Source organism: Poecilia reticulata, chromosome 3 (assembly GCF_904066995.2).
Source record: "Poecilia reticulata chromosome 3, P_reticulata-male-v2, whole genome shotgun sequence".
Lineage (NCBI taxonomy): Eukaryota > Metazoa > Chordata > Actinopteri > Cyprinodontiformes > Poeciliidae > Poecilia > Poecilia reticulata.
The window spans coordinates 34,765,831-34,784,523 of record NC_088832.1 but is presented as its reverse complement, the minus strand read 5'-3'; the positions used below and the strand labels follow the sequence as shown (position 1 = coordinate 34,784,523).

General features: G+C 46.0%; 1 protein-coding gene and 1 long non-coding RNA gene across 4 annotated transcripts in view; one reads left to right on the top strand and one right to left on the bottom strand.

The window, feature by feature from the left end:
- The window catches only part of LOC103462996 (serine/threonine-protein kinase BRSK2-like), a 118,726-nt gene that overhangs the window by 17,884 nt on the left and 82,149 nt on the right, over window positions 1–18,693 (top strand). The window lies entirely within an intron of this gene.
- Window positions 553–2,747, bottom strand: LOC145551188 (uncharacterized). The gene is made up of 2 exons (XR_014087034.1): window positions 2,228–2,747; window positions 553–1,011 (listed from the first exon to the last, which is right to left on the bottom strand). It is a non-coding gene; the product is annotated as an uncharacterized LOC145551188 (long non-coding RNA).

Genomic DNA, 18,693 nt, shown 5'->3' with positions numbered 1-18,693 from the left:
GGGGACTGCTGGGAACGCTGGAGGGGACTGCTGGGAACGCTGGAGGGAACTGCTGGGAACGCTGGAGGGACAGCTGGGAACCCTGGAGGGAACCCAGCACACCCCGGACCGCCATGCGGCTGCAGCTCCTGCGTTACTGCGAAGGTCGCCACATGCAACCAGAGGAATTGTGTCCAACTGAAACCAAACCTTCCTAATCTGAATTCAGATGTTCCCACTGGTTGAAATCAGAACATTCAGGATCCAGATCTACATTTATCTATGTTTAACACAGAAACAATTAAAGTAGAAAATATGCAGAGTATGTAAAACTGCTGAGTCCGACAGAAACTCCTCAGTGACCCAGATTGACTTTCAGCAGAACATTTAGCTTCTGGTTTATTCCCAGTTAAATGTCTGATAAACCTCTGAACACGTCACTGTCTGCTGGGTGATTCCTGTTCAGAAACCAGACGACGGTTAACAGAAACTAACTTTAACAGACAAACCCTTCCTTAACCCTGAAACACATTTTAACAGTATTAAGACATAAAAGTAGAGATGTGGAACCCATTCATTAACTGGTCTTCTTTTATTTATAACTCAAACTTTGAATATGCTTTTGTAAAATGTTACTTACTGGTAAATAACAGTTATTAACATCCTAATTATTTATATTTTCTCTTCATTTGTTAACCTTTAGTTTTAAGTTTACGATGTTGGATCACTTGCTCAGCTTTAGGTTGCATTCACACCAGCTCTGCTCAGTCTCCTTCAGTCCGACTCCAGAAAGTCCGGTTCGGTTGTGGATGTGTGAACGCTGGTTCTCCAAGCCTCCATCTGGGTTCGGCTGAAGTGAACTCTGGTTCGGTTTGAATGCACATGTGAACGCCAAGCTAGTACTTAGTTTAAGTTTGTTGAATAAGGAAGTTGCTCTCAGTGGTTTTCGTGTCGTTTCCTTCAGTGCTTCCTGGTGCAGCGCCCCCACAGGCCAGGAGGGGAACAGGTTGGTTTGACTCAGAGCCACAGCAGCTGGAGGAGGAGCAGATGATGAAGTTTTGAGTCAAAGTTGTAACATTAGGCATAAAGTGTTTTTGGTTCAGACTAATACTTGGAATACATTTCCTAAAATGTTGATTTAAATCCCTGAATTTTTCAGTTTTTATGCTAGTGGAGCTAATTAATGTTGTATCATTTGATGAAATATTGCTACATCTGTTAAATATGTTGTTAAATATTGTTGATGTGCTGCATTTTCTGCACCTGTGTGTTAAAGGAGGCCATGCTGATTTCACAGTGAAGCTTATAGTGATGGAGACTCTGGCTGCTGAACCTGCTGACAGACGGGGTTCCCTGAACTCCTCGTCCTCCTCAGTGATGAAGGGCGACTGCATGTGCTAACTGATGGCTGTTGGTTTTGTTTAACTGTAATTGAGTAAAAGTAATGATGCCTGGTGACTGGATGGCAGCGATTACTTAAAGTATGTTCAGTGGTGTGTTTGTTCTCCATCTGTCATCAGACGGTCGTCTCTGTGCCGCTGCTGCCGCCGCAGCTGCGTTTGTTTCACCGCAGCCTGCAGAGTCGCTGCTTTTCATTCGCTGTTGTGGCTCTTATGGATAAATCTGAGGTTTGAAGTAGCTTTAATGGAAACTCTGGGTGTTGCAGATGATTCACCGAAACAAATCACAGTGAAATGTGATGATGTAATTGGTTTCTATTCTTTCCATGTTAATAACATGATTCCGTTGAACAGTTTTATGCAAACATCAGCTCTGCAGGTTGAGTCACAGCTGATATGACGGATGATGCGGAAACGATAATAGCAGATGTGAAATAAACAGAAAAATCTCACCAAACCATTAAAATACGGTTCAGATCATCAGCATCTGTTCTTCAAAACAAAGATCAATAATTGGTGACAATCAGAACCTTGGTGGTCCTGTAAGGCAGTGGTGCCTGAAGCGGGTCCTGGAGGCCCCACCGGTGTCACGATAGTTTTATTCACAAAGCTCAACCTGATAAATAATAGTGAACGAATGTTAGAAAAACTGTTGGTAAAAAATATTTTGAGTAGGAAACTGAGAACCCAGAAGGTTTAAACTGAAACGTCTTCCAGTCTGAGCCGTTTTCTCTCTCTGCTCATTTTAAAGGCAGAAGCCGGATATTTATGAGGGAATTTAAAAGATTAACGTTGCGTCATTAAAATAAATGTGGACTTCAGGCTGAGACTGAAGAACCGGGCCGAACCTGTCAGATTCCTGGGGCGGCCGTCCTGCGGACAGGAGCGATGTGATGAAGAGGACGGTCTGCTGATGAAGAGAGTCAGCCAGTTACAAATGGAGGAGGTTTCTCCGAACCCGCAGATTTGTCAGCGCGGGATCGGGACCGGAGGGCGATGGATGTGACGGGGAGGCGGGATCCGAGGAACGCCGGCTTCATCTGCGGATGTCAGGCTGATGGAGGAGCCTGAAGACGACGAAACGGAGAAATGAAGCACACAGAACCTCCGGAGGTGACTAACTACCGGAGGTAACCAACTACTGGAGGTAACCAACTACCGGAGGTAACCAACTACCGGAGGTAACCAACTACTGGAGGTGACTAACTACCGGAGGTGACTAACTACTGGAGGTAACCAACTACTGGAGGTAACCAACTACCGGAGGTAACCAACTACCGGAGGTAACCAACTACTGGAGGTGACTAACTACCGGAGGTGACTAACTACTGGAGGTGACTAACTACCGGAGGTGACTAACTACCGGAGGTAACCAACTACTGAAGGTGACTAACTACCGGAGGTAACCAACTACTGGAGGTGACCAACTACCGGAGGTGACTAACTACCGGAGGTAACCAACTACTGGAGGTAACCAACTACCGGAGGTAACCAACTACTGGAGGTGACTAACTACCGGAGGTAACCAACTACTGGAGGTAACCAACTACTGGAGGTAACCAACTACTGGAGGTGACTAACTGCTGGAGGTGACTAACTGCTGGAGGTAACCAACTACCGGAGGTGACTAACTACCGGAGGTGACTAACTACCGGAGGTGACTAACTGCTGGAGGTAACCAACTACTGGAGGTAACCAACTACTGGAGGTAACCAACTACTGGAGGTGACTAACTGCTGGAGGTGACTAACTGCTGGAGGTAACCAACTACCGGAGGTGACTAACTACCGGAGGTGACTAACTACCGGAGGTGACTAACTACCGGAGGTAACCAACTACTGGAGGTAACCAACTGCTGGAGGTGACTAACTGCTGGAGGTAACCAACTACCGGAGGTGACTAACTACCGGAGGTGACTAACTACCGGAGGTGACTAACTGCTGGAGGTAACCAACTACTGGAGGTAACCAACTACCGGAGGTAACCAACTACCGGAGGTGACTAACTACCGGAGGTAACTAACTACTGGAGGTTACTAGCTATGTCTTGATTTTTACCCAGGAAGCATTTCGGCTAAACCGTTAGTGAAACAGCCATTGGGGCTGACTAGTATATATTCCATTGGGGAAGGTAAGTTTAACATTAAATACACCTTTCTCAACAGGCGAGGGCGCACTCTCTCCATTTAAGCCAGTGGTCCCCAACCCCCGGCCCGCGGACCAATTGGTACCGGGCCGTGCAACAAATAATTAAATATTTCCGTTTTATGTATTATCTGAGTCTGGAGGATCTTTTGTTTTGAAAATCCTTTAACCGGATTCTCTCGGTTGCTTGCGCGCCAACACTGAGCCCACAAACAGCAAAATGAGTAAGAAACAGATCAGATGTCTTTGGAAAGTTTCTTTGCAAAGGGGAAAAGGCCCAGAGAAGAGACAGGAGAATGGATTTATCCCGGACCGGTAGGTGACTCCCACATTACAAGCCGCTCTGCATAACATGCGGCGACCGGCTGCTAATGAGGCAATGAAGCTTCAAGCTGCTTTGCCACGTAGAGACCAAACAGGCTGCGGATATAAGCAACACTTCGGGTCTCATTGTGTCCGATCACCCCCAGATGGGACCGTCTCGTTGCAGAGAAACAAGTTCAGGGCTCCGTTAGTCAGTATCGTGAGTTAAAGTTTTCACGAAAGTAAAATGTTCGTTTTTGTGGCACATCTGTATCTTATTTTGAAGGGATATATAAACGTTACCATTGCGACCAGAGTCAGAGCGTTTGGGCAGCGGTCGAGAGGAGATGAGTAGAGCTTGTGAGTCTTAAGTCTCCAAACCTCTGTGACCACAAAGCTGATAAAAGTCCAACAGGTTCGATCGGTTTGTGTGTCCAAGGCAGGAGCAACACGAACCGATTCCAGTCACGAACATCCCGATTCTAGAGGATAATCCAGTAAAACCCCCAACATAGCGGGAATTTAGAATAAGCAAACACGGATGACGATGTAGAAGCAACAGTGATAGTTTGTGGAGTCATTTTAAGAGATAAAAGACGTAACAAAAAGAAAAGGCAGTGGATGAAAGACGACGGGAGCAGCCGCTCTATTTGCTGCACTATGATTTGGAGGTGAATATGTGTTTTCATAGCTAACATTTTTAACTGAATGAACATAATAATGACCTTTAGATTTAATAATAAACATTTCCACATATCATCTCTGATATCCACCGGGCTCTCAGTTGCGCAATATGTCAGCTGTTTGGGATTCCCCTCTGTTCTGACGTCACCGCGCTTTCTGATTGGCTACCTGTTACATTCAGCAGGTTTTATTCTCGTTCCCAGACAGGAAAAACCCCACAGGCTGCGATAAAAGGGCCAAGACGACCCAAATAGGGCATATTCAGGATTTAGCGGGAACACCAACATGCATAAAGCTTCTCCCCTTGGGGTAATCTTGATTAATTACCCCAACTGGTGTTTTGGTCTCAACTTGTTCCTTTTATTCTAGAACAATTTTGTTTACAGAGAGTCCATGATTAATTTTTTGTTGTTTTTATTTATTTTGGTTATTTAAAATGTTCTCTGGTTCCAATGTTGATCTTTGAGAATGTGATCTTGCATTATTTTGCCATTTTCATGATATTATTAGAAAATAATCTCAATACAACAATATTATCGTTTATCTTAATAAATTCTGGGATGATTTATCGTCCAGCATCGTCCTAGTCCAAGGTGTCCCGCCGTCCCAGTAGGAACTCCTTTCGTCCAATCAGACGAAGGCGATGGCGGCCTCAGTCTGAAGCTTCCCTCCTGGATCAGACTCCTGTTTTCCTCTGGATCTGGTTGCTGATGCGTCTGCAGCTATAAAGAAACATGAGTTGGGAATCGGGAAGTTTTCCCCCAGCGTGTGTGTGTGTGTGTGTGTGTGTGTGTGTGTGTGTGTGATCTAACAGAAAGCAGCTGCAGACACACACAGGTCCGTCTAATAGGATTTCTCCGTCTCATTCAGGCTTACCACAGTCTGCCTCTCACTCTCTGTCCCAGTAAGCGGATCTGGACCTGGCAGCGCCGCTGACCGACGCGCCGCTGACTGATAATCGCTCTGGATGCAGAGCGTCTGCAGCTCTCAGGCTGCCGGGCCTCCAGCTGCTGTAGGCCCAGTTTGGCCCCAGTCATCAGCAGATATTTCTCTGAGGAACAAACAACTGTTGGTTCATTCACGGCTTATTTCCCAGCTTCATGAACGCATCACGAAATCACTTCTGTGCATCAGGATAAACTGGGATGGAATCTAAGTTCAGCCTTTGCTGCTTCATTACAATATAAGAGGAGAAGCAGCAGCTGGATTCTGCTGATCAAATGCATTGATTAACTGATCATGTCAGTTTTGTGGGAGTTTTCAGGTGTGAAATACAGATGGACTGGAGGACGATTACTGTTATTTTCATGATGTTTCTCTCTGTTTGGAAATATCTGCTCACTTCAGCAGCTTCTTTCTCCTGCTGCTCTTCTGACCTTCTTGGAGTCAATAACTTTACTTAGTCATCATTTTGTAGAGGAGCTCCTCTTCCCAGCTGATCTACCTGAGGATCAGACCAGGTGTTTGTTAGATGCATTTCCACAAGTTGGACGTTTTGTTCTGGCGGTCGGGAACCACAGCGCCCCCTGTGGTTCAGTTCTGCCTGACGGCGGTGATTTAGGAGCAGCCATTAGGGGCAAAGTGGCGTTAATCCATCCACCAGGGCTGATTGATAACAGTCTCATTAAACCATCGATCAGCTGCTGGAGGAGGATGAGGAGGATGAGGAAGATCTGTGGTCTGTTTAAAGACCAAAAACACCAAAACAGCAGAATCAAAATGTTCTTCAAACATCTGCTTTCTTTCCTCGGAGGATAATAATCTGATTTATTTTAGTTGTTACATTGATTGATTAAAAATTTCTTGAATGTTTTCCGGGTTTTTATTGGAATATTTCTTGGATTCATTAAACTTAATGGGGAGAAACAGATGCAACGATTCATTTATTCATCAGTTTATACATGTTGAATGAAATATGAGGTAAAATCTGGATGGCCATCAATACCAGACGTCACAGTTTGCATCTGTTGGTGAAACGAAATGTTTTCGGTTAAAACCATCAATTCATCAAGAAAATGAGATTTAGATTATTTAGTCATGAGGAATAATCATTTCATGCCCTCAAGTGCCAATAAATCATCAGCTATTTATTCTACTTCCACATTTCTCTGTTAAACCCTCGTCCATGTTGGTTCTGTCTCAAACACCTGCCGGCTCCCGGACCGGGTCGGGTCGGTGTGTGAAGGTCAGACCTGCTGCTGCTGCTGCTGCAGGAAAACGCTGAGTGAGCGCAGCGGCGGCGGCGTGTCGGAACAACCTAATGGGCGTTTATCTGCCGGCAGACCCGCCGCCCCCCGCAGACTTTCTTCATTTCCTCTCAGCTGGAAGCTCTCCAAGCAGATAGCAGAGCGCCTGGCGGAGGCCCGCCGCCGGTTCTGAACACTTCACATGAATACAGATCATAAGAGAGGCTTTTCCAGCCAATCAGAGGGCAGGAAGAGGCAGTTCTGAGTTTAAACAACAGGGATTCATGCTGTTTGTAGATTCAATAAATCATTTACAACAAAATGATTTATTGATGTTTTTGGATCATTGTCTCAGAAAATCATCAAGAGAAGCTCGGATATTTTTAACTCGTGGTTCTATTGAGGCTGTACAGTAGTAAATATCTTGCCTCTCTTGGCGCCTTCACTTTGATGAATATTGATTAAAATTGATTGATTGAGTGTGAGATGGAGGGACTTGGTGCCTTTTAGCTGGACTGAGTGAAACGTTTTGTAGCAATAACTCAACTTCATGATACATTTTAAACATAAGCTAAAATGAATAGTTGGTGTTGAAGTTTTTATTGAGCAGAATATCGTCACGTTTCACCCTTTTCTCTTTGCAGAATAATTAAAATATATAAAGTTATTAGCTGGTTGTTTGTCAGGCTGCTGAACACACTTTAGATTTTATGCATCTTTTCATTTTCTGGACTGGATTTAAAGAGGAGCAGCAAAAGCAAAGGAGGTGGATTAGCAGAGCTGGCAACAGCTGATGGTGAGATCCAGGATGTGGAATATCGTCTCATCTTCTGTTAGCAGCTGGAAACGTTGTCATATGAGTTATGAGATTTAATTTCCCTTTAGTGTTGAACTAAAATCATTTTCTGCTGCAGTAAATGAGCTTCACTGAGTTAATTAGAGGCATAAAATCAGGCTAATGTCGCAGCCAGATAATGTTTAGTCTAGTCCAAGTATCTCTTTGCATTATAGGCACATTAGATCCAGTGACTGGATCATAAGTTTGCATTATAACCATGCAGCAGTAGTGTAGATGGGTACCAGTAAGCAGCTCATTCCCAGTCCATTTAAACTGGTGATACTGGTTTCTGATTGATGGAACTGTGAGGCTGGTTTGCTCTGTACCTTCAGGAAGCCGTTAATCTCAGGTTTAAGTCGGATTCTGGTCGATAATTAAACGTTTTGTCTTCAGGCGGCTGCTGGAGGTTTTTCACTCTTTAGATTTAAACCTCCATTATCCGTGAAAGCGACATTTTTCCCCTCTAAACGCCGTCGTTTCATGAGGTTTCGCCATTTTTCTTCCTTTGTCTTGTGTCAGATCACATTGCAGCGTTATTAAAATCCTCCGGCCTTCATCATCATCACAGGCGCCCCGCGGGCCCAGCAGCCGTCCCACAGTCACGCATCTCTGATGAATAAGTAATGTCTTCTTCTCAGTCGCAGCGTCTTCCCCGGAGCTGCGGCAGCATGCAGCGGGCTGAATGCTGCGTCCAGCATGCAGCGGGCTGAATGCTGCGTCCAGCATGCAGCGGGCTGAATGCTGCGTCCAGCATGCAGCGGGCTGAATGCTGCGTCCTGCATGCACCAGGCTGCCTGCTGCACCGGGCTGCCTGCTGCACCGGGCTGCCTGCTGCACCGGGCTGCCTGCTGCACCGGGCTGCCTGCTGCACCAGGCTGCCTGCTGCACCGGGCTGCCTGCTGCACCGGGCTGCCTGCTGCACCGGGCTGCCTGCTGCACCGGGCTGCCTGCTGCACCGGGCTGCCTGCTGCACCAGGCTGCCTGCTGCACCGGGCTGCTGGTGCTGCAGGCTCCCAGGTCTCCGGCTGCTGATGTGCAGAAAGCCGCTCTATTTCCTGTTCTCTGATGGTTTCGTCTTTAATCCCCAAACAACGTGGAGGAAACGCCGAGCGGACCCGGTCTGGCCGGGTTCCCGCTTCAGGCAGCAATAAAGACGACATCCACCTGAGATCCTGAAGGAAATGAGATTACAGCCGAGTCCAGAATGAGGCGAATAAATGACCCTTTCATTATGAGGCTGCTGCTGGAAACCAGTCTGGGATTTAAAGTCATTTAGATGATTATGAAATAAACGGATTAGAGAGTTTTCATCCAGAGGTCCGTTTTCAGCTGAGACTTCTCCAGAAAAATCCTCACAGGTGTGAAGATTTAAATTAAAATAGAAAGACGTTTCACTCATGACATTTTAAATAAACTGAGCAAATTATTTTTGATTGATGCTAATTTGACAAAACTGATTAAAACATCTGTGATATTTATAGTGCAGTTCTGAAAACAGAGCCTCCTGTTGACCTCTGACCCCTAAACGCAGCGTCAGGGTGAGGATGGAGTTATAAATGTTTGGACAAGAGGAGGGTTTTAGTCTGGATTTAAAGAATCTCAGTGTTTCAGCTGTTTTTCAGTTTTCTGGAGGTTTGCTCCAGATTTGTGTTGGATAGAAGCTGAATGCTGCTGCTCCAGGTTTGGTTCTGGTTCTGACGAAGAGCAGAACCAGAACCTGAGAGGTCCGAAGGTTGATACATCAGCAGCAGATCCTGAAGCCGTTCAGTGATTTATAAACTACCAGCAGGTTTAAAGTCTCTTCTTTCAGTGAAGGAATGTAGAAGTGGGTGTCGTCTCCATCTTCCTGGTTTTACTCAGAACTCCAGCAGCAGCTTCTGGATCAGCTGCAGATGAATTATGGATTTTTTTTTGTTTTTATTTTTCTTATTTTTAGTCAGATCTATCATCAGTGGTTAATGAAGACGCTGCTGCAGGAATCAAAGCCACTAAAGATCAACACACTGATCTCATTGGGTCTCTAATCTGAAAATGTTCTTCAGGTGATAGAAGGCCGACTTTGGAACCGTCTTTGAGGCTCTGAAGGTTCAGGTCAGAGGTCAGCCTGGTCTCTAGTTTCCAGATGTAATAACTGAATCTGTTCAGAACAGATTCTCAGCTGGCTGCAGGGAGGGAGGTGGTCCGACCGGTGGAACAGCTGCTGTGTTTTTAGCTAGCGGTGCGTGTTAGCATGAAGCGAGGCTGCAGGCTGTTAGCTCTCACAGTGGGGGGGCTGCAGCTGGGTGAGCAGGGGGGCGCTCCTCACCCCTTCACCCCCACCCAGACACATAAACGGGAACACGGCGTTGCTGTTCGCCTCGTTCTGCTGCTTCACTCCTGGTTTTTATTTCTTTATTAAATGTGTTTTTCCAGAAGCGGCTGCCGTTCCGCTTCGGGTTTCTGTTCTGACGTCAGCAGAGCGTCTCCTGCAGTCCGAGGCTCGGATCTGTCACTTCACGTCAGCCCAACAGACTCGTTAGTATTCGTCTGGGCCGTATGACGGGCGCTGCAGTCATCAGAGGAAAACATCCAGCCTGATGTCTGGAGTTTACCCAGAGTTCCATAAAAACATCTGAAGCAAACGTCAGAGCAGGAGAAACTCCTCTGACTTCATGAATTATGGCCAGAGTTGAACTTTTTAAAGTTTTTGATTGATTTAATTTGGCTGCATCCATCCATCCATGGGCGGTTCTAAACAGGGGCCAAGGGGGGCCAGAGGCCCCTGCACTGAACAGACAATATTAAATCTGGAGATTGACCAGTTTCCAAATTATTTTAATGTTGTATATCTGAATGTATCCAGACTTCAGCTCTGTCTGGTTCTGCTGTTTTATTCACTGAAACAAATCCAACCAACTCTCCAGTCAGTTCTGTATGTTCCACTATTTTATCTTTTGGAAAATGATAAAACAAAATTAATTTCAGAAATTTAAAAAGATTCTTTCAAAGTAAAAGACATATTTTATTTAAAAAAAAAATTACATTACTTTTTTAGTGCAGTAAATCTAAAACATACAAACCATGAATCACTTTACCATTTCATCTCCTAATCCTGACTGGTACCTTTACAGAAGGAACTTATTTTGACCCTTTGTAACCTTCCTGCAAGCTGTGACTTGAAATATGATCAAAATAATCCTGAGCTTCTGAACAGACTCTTCATGCTGACGATTCGCTTTATGCAACCAGTTGATTGGAGATTTTTATTTCTCATGTTTTCATTTAGTAAATATGTTACAGGATGAAACAGTTTTAAAATAATTGATCAGAGCCTCATTTTCTTACATCATAAAGCATTTTATCACCTTTATAATGTGGCTTTAAATATCTTCTGCAAAATGTTGGACTTTATATTTGCATTTTCCTTCTTTGTGTGGAAATAAAACCACCAGTTAAAGCTGGAACTTTAACTGGGCCGATTTGTGGCTTTATTTTGAAGGTGTTATTGGTTAAACTGATAAATGTTAGAATGAAATTCAAAATAAGACGCATTTGGACGTCTGTTAGAATGAAAACGTGATTAGCTCCAGGTAGAACCCGGCTTCTCATGTTCTGCATTAGGTCCTGGTCCTGGTTCTGGTCCTGGTTCTGGTCCTGGTCCTGGTTCTGGTCCTGGTCCTGGTTCTGGTCCTGGTCCTGGTCCTGGTCCTGGTCCTGGTCCTGGTTCTGGTCCTGGTCCTGGTTCTGGTCCTGGTCCTGGTTCTGGTTCTGGTTCTGGTGTCGCCTGGCAGACTGCTAGGGATCAACATCCATTCAGGTTGGAAAAGGAAATTTCCTCGCTGTGATATGAGAATATTCCCAGCAGACTTCTCGGATGGATCAATCCCAGAATCATCTTCCCGACTGTTCTGCTCGGCTTTTCAGGGATTACCCAGAGCGGGGGAGGGGGGGGGGTTACAGTTTGATCTGGGGGGCGCGGGGGGGGTAACTAAAGAGGCCAGGATGGAGGATCTTTGTTTTTATTGAGGATTTGTTTTTTTCAGCCTTTACACAAAGAGGGATTGGTAGGGATCAAGCCCCTCTAACCTTATTCCCGCTTCCCTTTTCCATCCAGCCGTGTATTCCTGCTGCTGGGATGTGGAGCAATGACAGCTTAACCCCCTGCCAGAACCCCCCCCCCACCCCCACCGGCTCGGCTGCCACCACCTCCACGGATGCAGCAGCAGCAGCAGCAGCAGCTCTGAAAACTCCCCAAACCCCCTTCCTCATAAAGCCCCTCATCACGCTGCGAATGAACTCCTGCTCCACTTTCCCACCACTTCCTGTTCAGGCTTCAGGGAATCTCTCTTTGTCTCCTCTGGAAGTGGATTTTATTGAATTATGCAGAAACAAGCTGCATCTTCTCAGACATGAAATAAAACGCCCTTTTGGAAGCCTGCAGTGTGAAACCAAGACTTTTTGCAGCATTAATCTGATGAAAGTGAAGGTCTGTGGAGCATAAAGCAGATTAGCAGCGGTTGGTGTGTCCCACTTTTTTCCAGCTGAATTTCTCGCTCGTCAGTAGAAACCCAGTTATGTCAGCAGAACAAACTGATGGCTGCTGAAGTTCCTCCAGTGCCTCTCCGGATCGGCGCTGCGGGCTTCAGACAGGTTTTGCAGCGCTGCGTCTTTTGGAGAGATTCTGGCGCCGAGCGCCGCCACGTCAGTCAGTCCTTTGAAACGCTGAGCCGAACGGCGGTCCGATACAACGGCTTCTGGACTCACTCACACAGAGACGGTTTGGTGCAGAAAGCTGCTTTTAAATACGGATGAAGGTGCAGATGGCAGCATGAGGTGGGAGGTTAGAGGTTCTTCTTTTCATGGTAGAATATATTAAATCGTCTGACTTGAGAACATTAAAAATGAGAGACGGGGAGGGAGACTCACTCAGATGTGTTTGGATAACCGAACTGAAGAGATGATAGTTTAAATAAAACGCTGTCACCTGAGTTCTGGTCTGTAAAATCTTATGCTGGAGTCAGAACTGTGCAGAACTTCCTCACATGAAGTTATGCATCAGTTTGGATGAACAGACTTTAACTCTGCTGCTCAAAGTAAATCATTTTTGAAGCAGGACACGAGTTAGCGATGCTGTGTTACATTTCTTTTGTCTACAACAGTAAAATAATTCCAGAGGTTGTTCCTGTTTCTCTCTCCCTTTCAGCCTCGGTTTTGGTCGGATCTGTACTTTGGTTTTAAATATAAGTCCATCAGAATTAAATCTGGGATTCCTCAAGGCTCCGTTCTCAGGCTACTTTCATATTTACATTTTCCCATTCCTCAGTAGGACACTAATGTTTCAGTGTAACAGCATGACTATCATATAGTCTATTGTGGTGGTGCAGGATAATGTCAGAGTGGATGGAGCCATGTTTCATCCAGTTTAATGCAGTTTAAAGAGAATTTGTTGTTTTTCGCTTTAAAGATAAACTCAGTGAGGCTCTGATTCCCAGAGCATGGAAGGACATCCCATAAAGACCAGAGGCCAGTTACTTTATTTTTTTAATTTGGTGTCGTTAGAAGCTGTGGTTCTGGTTCTGGTCCGCTCCTCTGGATCGTCCTGCAGTGCAGTCGGAGCTGTCCGTGGTGCTGAACAGAACCGTCTGCAGGAACTGGGCCACATTTCCTCTGCTTACCTAACCTCCAGCGCTCAGAAAGATGCTGGTGCCCGCGGCGGCGCCCGCGGGAACGGCGGCGTCCAAAGGAACGGTGTCGCCCACGAGAACGGCGTCGCCCACAGGAACGGTGTCGCCCACAGGAATGGTGTCGCCCACGAGAACGGCGGCGCCCGCGGGAACGGCGGCGCCCGCAGGAATGGCGGCGCCCGCGGGAACGGAGGCGCCCGCAGGAACGGTGGCGCCCGCGGGAACGGCGGCGCCCGCGGGAACGGTGGCGCCCGCGGGAACGGCGGCGCCCGCGGGAACGGTGGCGCCCGCGGGAACGGTGGCGCCCGCAGGAACGGCGGCGCCCGCGGGAACGGTGGCGCCCACGAGAACGGTGTCGCCCACGGGAACGCCGGCGCCCGCAGGAACGGCGGCGCCCGCGGGAACGGTGGCGCCCACGAGAACGGTGTCGCCCACGGGAACGGTGGCGCCCACGAGAACGGTGGCGCCCACGGGAACGGTGTCGCCCACGGGAACGCCGTCGCCCGCAGGAACGGCGGTGGCCGCGGGAACGGCGGCGCCTGCGGTTACGGCTCCTGATTTAAACGCTGAAATAACGGCGACCTGCAGCTTCATCTGCATCATGAGTCCCAGGATCTCTTTGATCTGCTCTGGATCTCGGGAGCACAGAACCCTGAACGGATCCGTCTGGAAACATGCGAACGCGCGCGCTCGGTCTGCTTCAGCCTCGGAAACGTAGCTGGTCTTCTGCGTTTCCTGTCCTTGGAGACGGCGGAGTGTTTATGTAGATTATTGCTGTAAAGTAGGTTAAGATGAATGTTGTGGCGCTCCATCATCTGCCTGTGAGTTGAATGAACGCTTTGAAAACCAATCAGTGCAGGGAGGCTGGGTACGAACAGGACGCCGCTGTGTGTGTGTGTGTGTGTGTGTGTGTGTGTGTGTGTGTGTGTGTGTGTGTGTGTGTGTGTGTGTGTGTTTTCTGGGGGATGGGATGTTTCCTGGAGCCCATCTGTCCTTCGTTCACTGCTCTGCCTCCCGTCATGGATTTGGATCAGCTTTTGTTTTTCCTTCCTAATGAGAGCAAAAGGAAACAAAACTTCATCTCCCAGAATCCCCTGCCCTCCCATCCTTTGTTTCTGAGCCAGCATTCAGCCATCAGAGGTTTTCCTCTGGATGTTTGTTGGAGCCCATAAAGCTCCTCTGAACACAGCGGAGCTCAACAAGCTGCTCGGCTTTAAATGTCAGCGTCTGGAGATTCAATTTGATTGAGACATTTAATAAAAAAGAGAAATAGCTCCGTGACCTTTGGATAACTTCTCTCCCAAATGAATTGAAGTGTTACAAGAGGACAGACTCACGTAATCCAATATTTGCTGCTGCCTTTTATTCCCCTAAATGATGATTTGTTGGTAAATTTCAGTTCCTTTGAGGCTCGATGTTTATTACTGTTTGACATGAGATGTGTGTTATCAGAAGGTTAAAAAGCTGCTGCTGCTCATCCTGGACACCGTCACGGTTTATTATCAGGCCATAAACCCAGATGGAGGTCAAGAGTTCAACAAAAACAAAAAGAGAAAAGTTACTTACTGACTTACTGTCCAAAATTTCTCTCACAGAAAAAATTTAATTCTCATTTACTTTGACTACGTCCCAAAATCAGTTTTAAAAAATTAAACACATTTTCTATTTGTCAGCCTGAAAGAGAAAAAGATTCAACTGGTCACATCTTATTCAATGTCACATGCTGCTTTTTTTATTTTTTATTATGTAGCACCTTGAAATGTGGGGCTGCACAGTGGTGCAGTTGGTAGAGCTGTTGCCTTGCAGCAAGAAGGTTCTGGGTTCGATTCCCGGTCTTTCTGCATGGAGTCACCATGTTCTCCCTGTGCATGGTGGGTTTTCTCCAGGTACTCCGGTTTCCTCCCACAGTCCAAAAACATGACTGTCAGGTTAATTGGTCTGTCTAAATTGCCCCTATGTGTGAGTGTGTGTGTGCATGGTTGTGTCTCTGTGTTGCCCTGCGACAGACTGGCGACCTGTCCAGGTGACCTGTCCAGGTGACCTGTCCAGGTGACCCCGCCTCTCGCCCAGAACGTTAGCTGGAGAGGAACCAGCACCTCCCGACCCCACTGAGGGACAAGGGTGTAAAGAAAATGGATGGACCTTGAAATGTCTTGCTGCTGAAATGTGCTATACAAATAAAATTTGATTGATTGATCTTTTTACTAAAAACCCAGAAAACGAGTCCAAGGTTTAGAAAATGAAATTTAATCACTTCAGGAAAACCACAGTCAGGGTTTGCCATCAAATCTGTTTTACATGAAGTTCTGAGGTTGTAAATATTCCCACCCATATTATTTACAGATCTAAGTAAATTGGGCTGAACCAGCACCAGGCACCAGATATGATCATCTATTAATGAAACCCTCAGACTGAACTGGAAAATTGGGCGTTGTGCTGCCAACACTTAGCTTTTATCAACAACTGGAGCGCTGCACAGCAGCAGTAATGACCGGCCGGAACATGGTTCACTAAATAATGAAGCATAACTTAACGAAGCTTCGACGCAGATCATTTTCCTCCAGAACTTTCATAATCGAGGAACTCGAATCATTCGAGGAATCGTTAGACTTTAAATACTTTCCTCAATATTTAACTCTAATCAGTCAAAGCTTGATCATTTCCTAAATAAGATTTTTGAGATTTAAGATCTCAAACCTACTTTAATATGTAATTAATATGTAACTTGAGCTCTTTGGTTTGGAAGAAAGTGTTTGAATAATGAAGCAAATCATAAAGTGTGTAAATATTCATGGACCTTTTCCAGAACCTGAGAGAAAACTGAGCAGCTCCAGATTTAAAACTTCGTTGTTTTGTCTGCTGATCGATTATTGGCAGGAGGATTTATAGAGAACAGATGGTTTGACTGTTGATGGTATCTGTCAGTGTTTGCCTGCTTTTAGTTTTGACGGCAGATTTTCCAGTTTTCCGCCATTAAACTCAGATTGAATTATTTTGGATGATCCAAACGCTATCAGCTGATTTAGTCGAATTCCTCTTGACTTCATGTTTTCACAATCGATCGTGTCGAGGAAGTCTCTGAGTTTTCCGCCTGAGCAGGACGACGGCGCATCCAGCAGCCAGAACGGTTGTTCCTGCTCAAACTGAGGCCCGTCCTGATCGCCGCTAACAGCCGTGTTTGTTGAGTGGAGGAGGAGGGGCTTCTGTTTTTAGGCTCGGATAATAAAGGTGGTGGAAGCAGGAGGAGGAGGAGGAGGAAGAGGAGCGGGATGAGCAGGAGGAGGAGGAGGAGGAGGAGGAAGAGGAGCAGGATGAGCTCATCGCTGCTCCAGTCGTCAGGCTTTGTTTCTCAGCTGGAGGCAGAGTTGACACTTTAAAGAAAACGTCTGCAGTCACATCGTCGGTTTCTGTTCCTGATTCTGACATTTTGCTTAATGAGTCGCTGTGACATCATCTGTTGTTTTGACTGAAAAGAGACAACAGACCTCTGGCTATGCTAATGTCCCTGGAAGACGAGGCGCAGAGGACGGAGACGGGCTTTGATGTCTGGCCTCTGATTTGACGTTTCCTCGGGACACGAAGGCATCGTGATCATATTTAACGTCTGCTGTCGACAACAAACGATGAAAACGTTTCTCCATCCTTGAATTCGTCTAGTTCCTGCTGAAAGCAACGCCGTTAAAATTATTTTTATCAAACCAAAAAGTATTTACATGAAGAGAACACAACGATAAATCCACTTCCTGTCCACTTCCTGTCCACTTCCTGTGGCCTGGGTTCAGTTGTATTAAGACTCACTTATTGCTGAACGTAATTTGGCGACGTGAACAGAATCTGTTCAGGCTGATGGTTTTGTGTCGGCTGCAGGTTTTCTCTTTGTTCAGCAGCTTAAAGAATAAAACGTGTTTTTTTTTCAAATTTGACCAAAGTAAATCCATCAATTTCATCATCACAGCAAACAAAGAACAACAAGAATAAACTGTAAACTGTCCTAAACGCAGACGGATGGACTCCAGCTTCTAACTTTAGAGTTTATTGTTGCGTGAATGTCAGTAGTTTTGGAAATGATTCATTTGAACAGTTCTTTTTTCCAGGATGATTCTGTGGGATGTTTTTAGAAACTTCACTAATCTGAGTTAAATGTCTGTCTGATGTTTTTCTAGCTGCCAGGTGTCTGAACTGCAGTTTCCTTCCTGGTTTGAGTTTAGCGCCGAGGTCGGAGCGTTGGGATCGTTGTCCTGCTGGGAACACCAACTCCATCCCAGTTTAACCAGTCAGCTGCTGGTTTGAAGTTGAGGAATCTGGGTTTAGTGGTTCTTTTGTAAATCTGCATATCTTCTGTCCCTTCGTGGTTCAGGATTCGTTTCGCTGATTCGGATGATCCTGTGACTCACAGGTTTTATTTCTATCATCACTTTTATGAGATTAAATAAAATAATGAGACGTTCCTTTAGCCTCCTCCTCCTCCTTCCAGTCTTTATCCTCTCTCCTTTCTTTCCGTCCCTTTAATCTTCCTCTCCGCTCCCAGTGGGAGCAGACAGGAATTATAGCTGAGGTCGTTCATTTGCATCCGGCGGTCAGTGAGATGATGGCAGCAAAACGGGAATCTGTCACTCAGATTCCCACAGATTTGAATTTTTATTTTCCTAAACCAGCAACAGTTTTCAGATAAAAACAGATAATTTAGCAACTTTCTGTAAAAAACATAAAATCAGAGACACATTTTCAGAGAAAATCACCACAGGACTGAGTTTTTAGACTTTTGGTGGTGAACTTACTGCTTTTCTTTGTCTACTTTAGCAATACTTTATTATTATTGTTTAAGTTAATAAGTTGACGTTTTCTGCATAGAGTTTAGTCTGGAAATAGTCAGGAAATAGTCTGATTATTGTCCACCAGGCCTTAAAACCAACCATAAGTATTTAAATGATGATATTTGTCTTTTGACAGTCATAACCTGAAGATGAATGTCTCCTTTAACATGTTCAGGCTGCAGAGTCTCTGGGTTTTCACTCGTTCATCCCTGCACTGGTTTGGTGTGGAGAGCTTCAGCTCGTTTCTCAGTCTGCTGATTTCCTCCACACGGATTTAAGATGCGAGTCTTGGTTTGTAAGAGTTAAAGTTATCGGTGTGAAAGTGGCTGTTAAAGAGGCCTTTCTCTCCCTCTGCTCCAGGAAACGGCTGTATTTTCTGTTAATGGTGAGTTAAAGTGACGGCGCCGGGCCCACAGAGCTCACCGGGTCATAAATCAGGCCCTGAGATGCAGCCGGACCCGGCAGCTCCAGGCAGCCATGTTTGTTTTTATTTGTTTCTCTGTCCTTTCATTTCTCTTCTTCTCTGTTTTGGTGAGTCGGTGAATCGAACTCATTTTGTTTTGGCGGGAAGCTCCACCCACTGTGAGTCACAGCTGCGTAGCTCCGCCCCCTCTGCCTCCTCCCGTTCAAACCGATGGAGTCTTGTGATGTGAGACATCATCCTCCTCATCCTCATCATCCT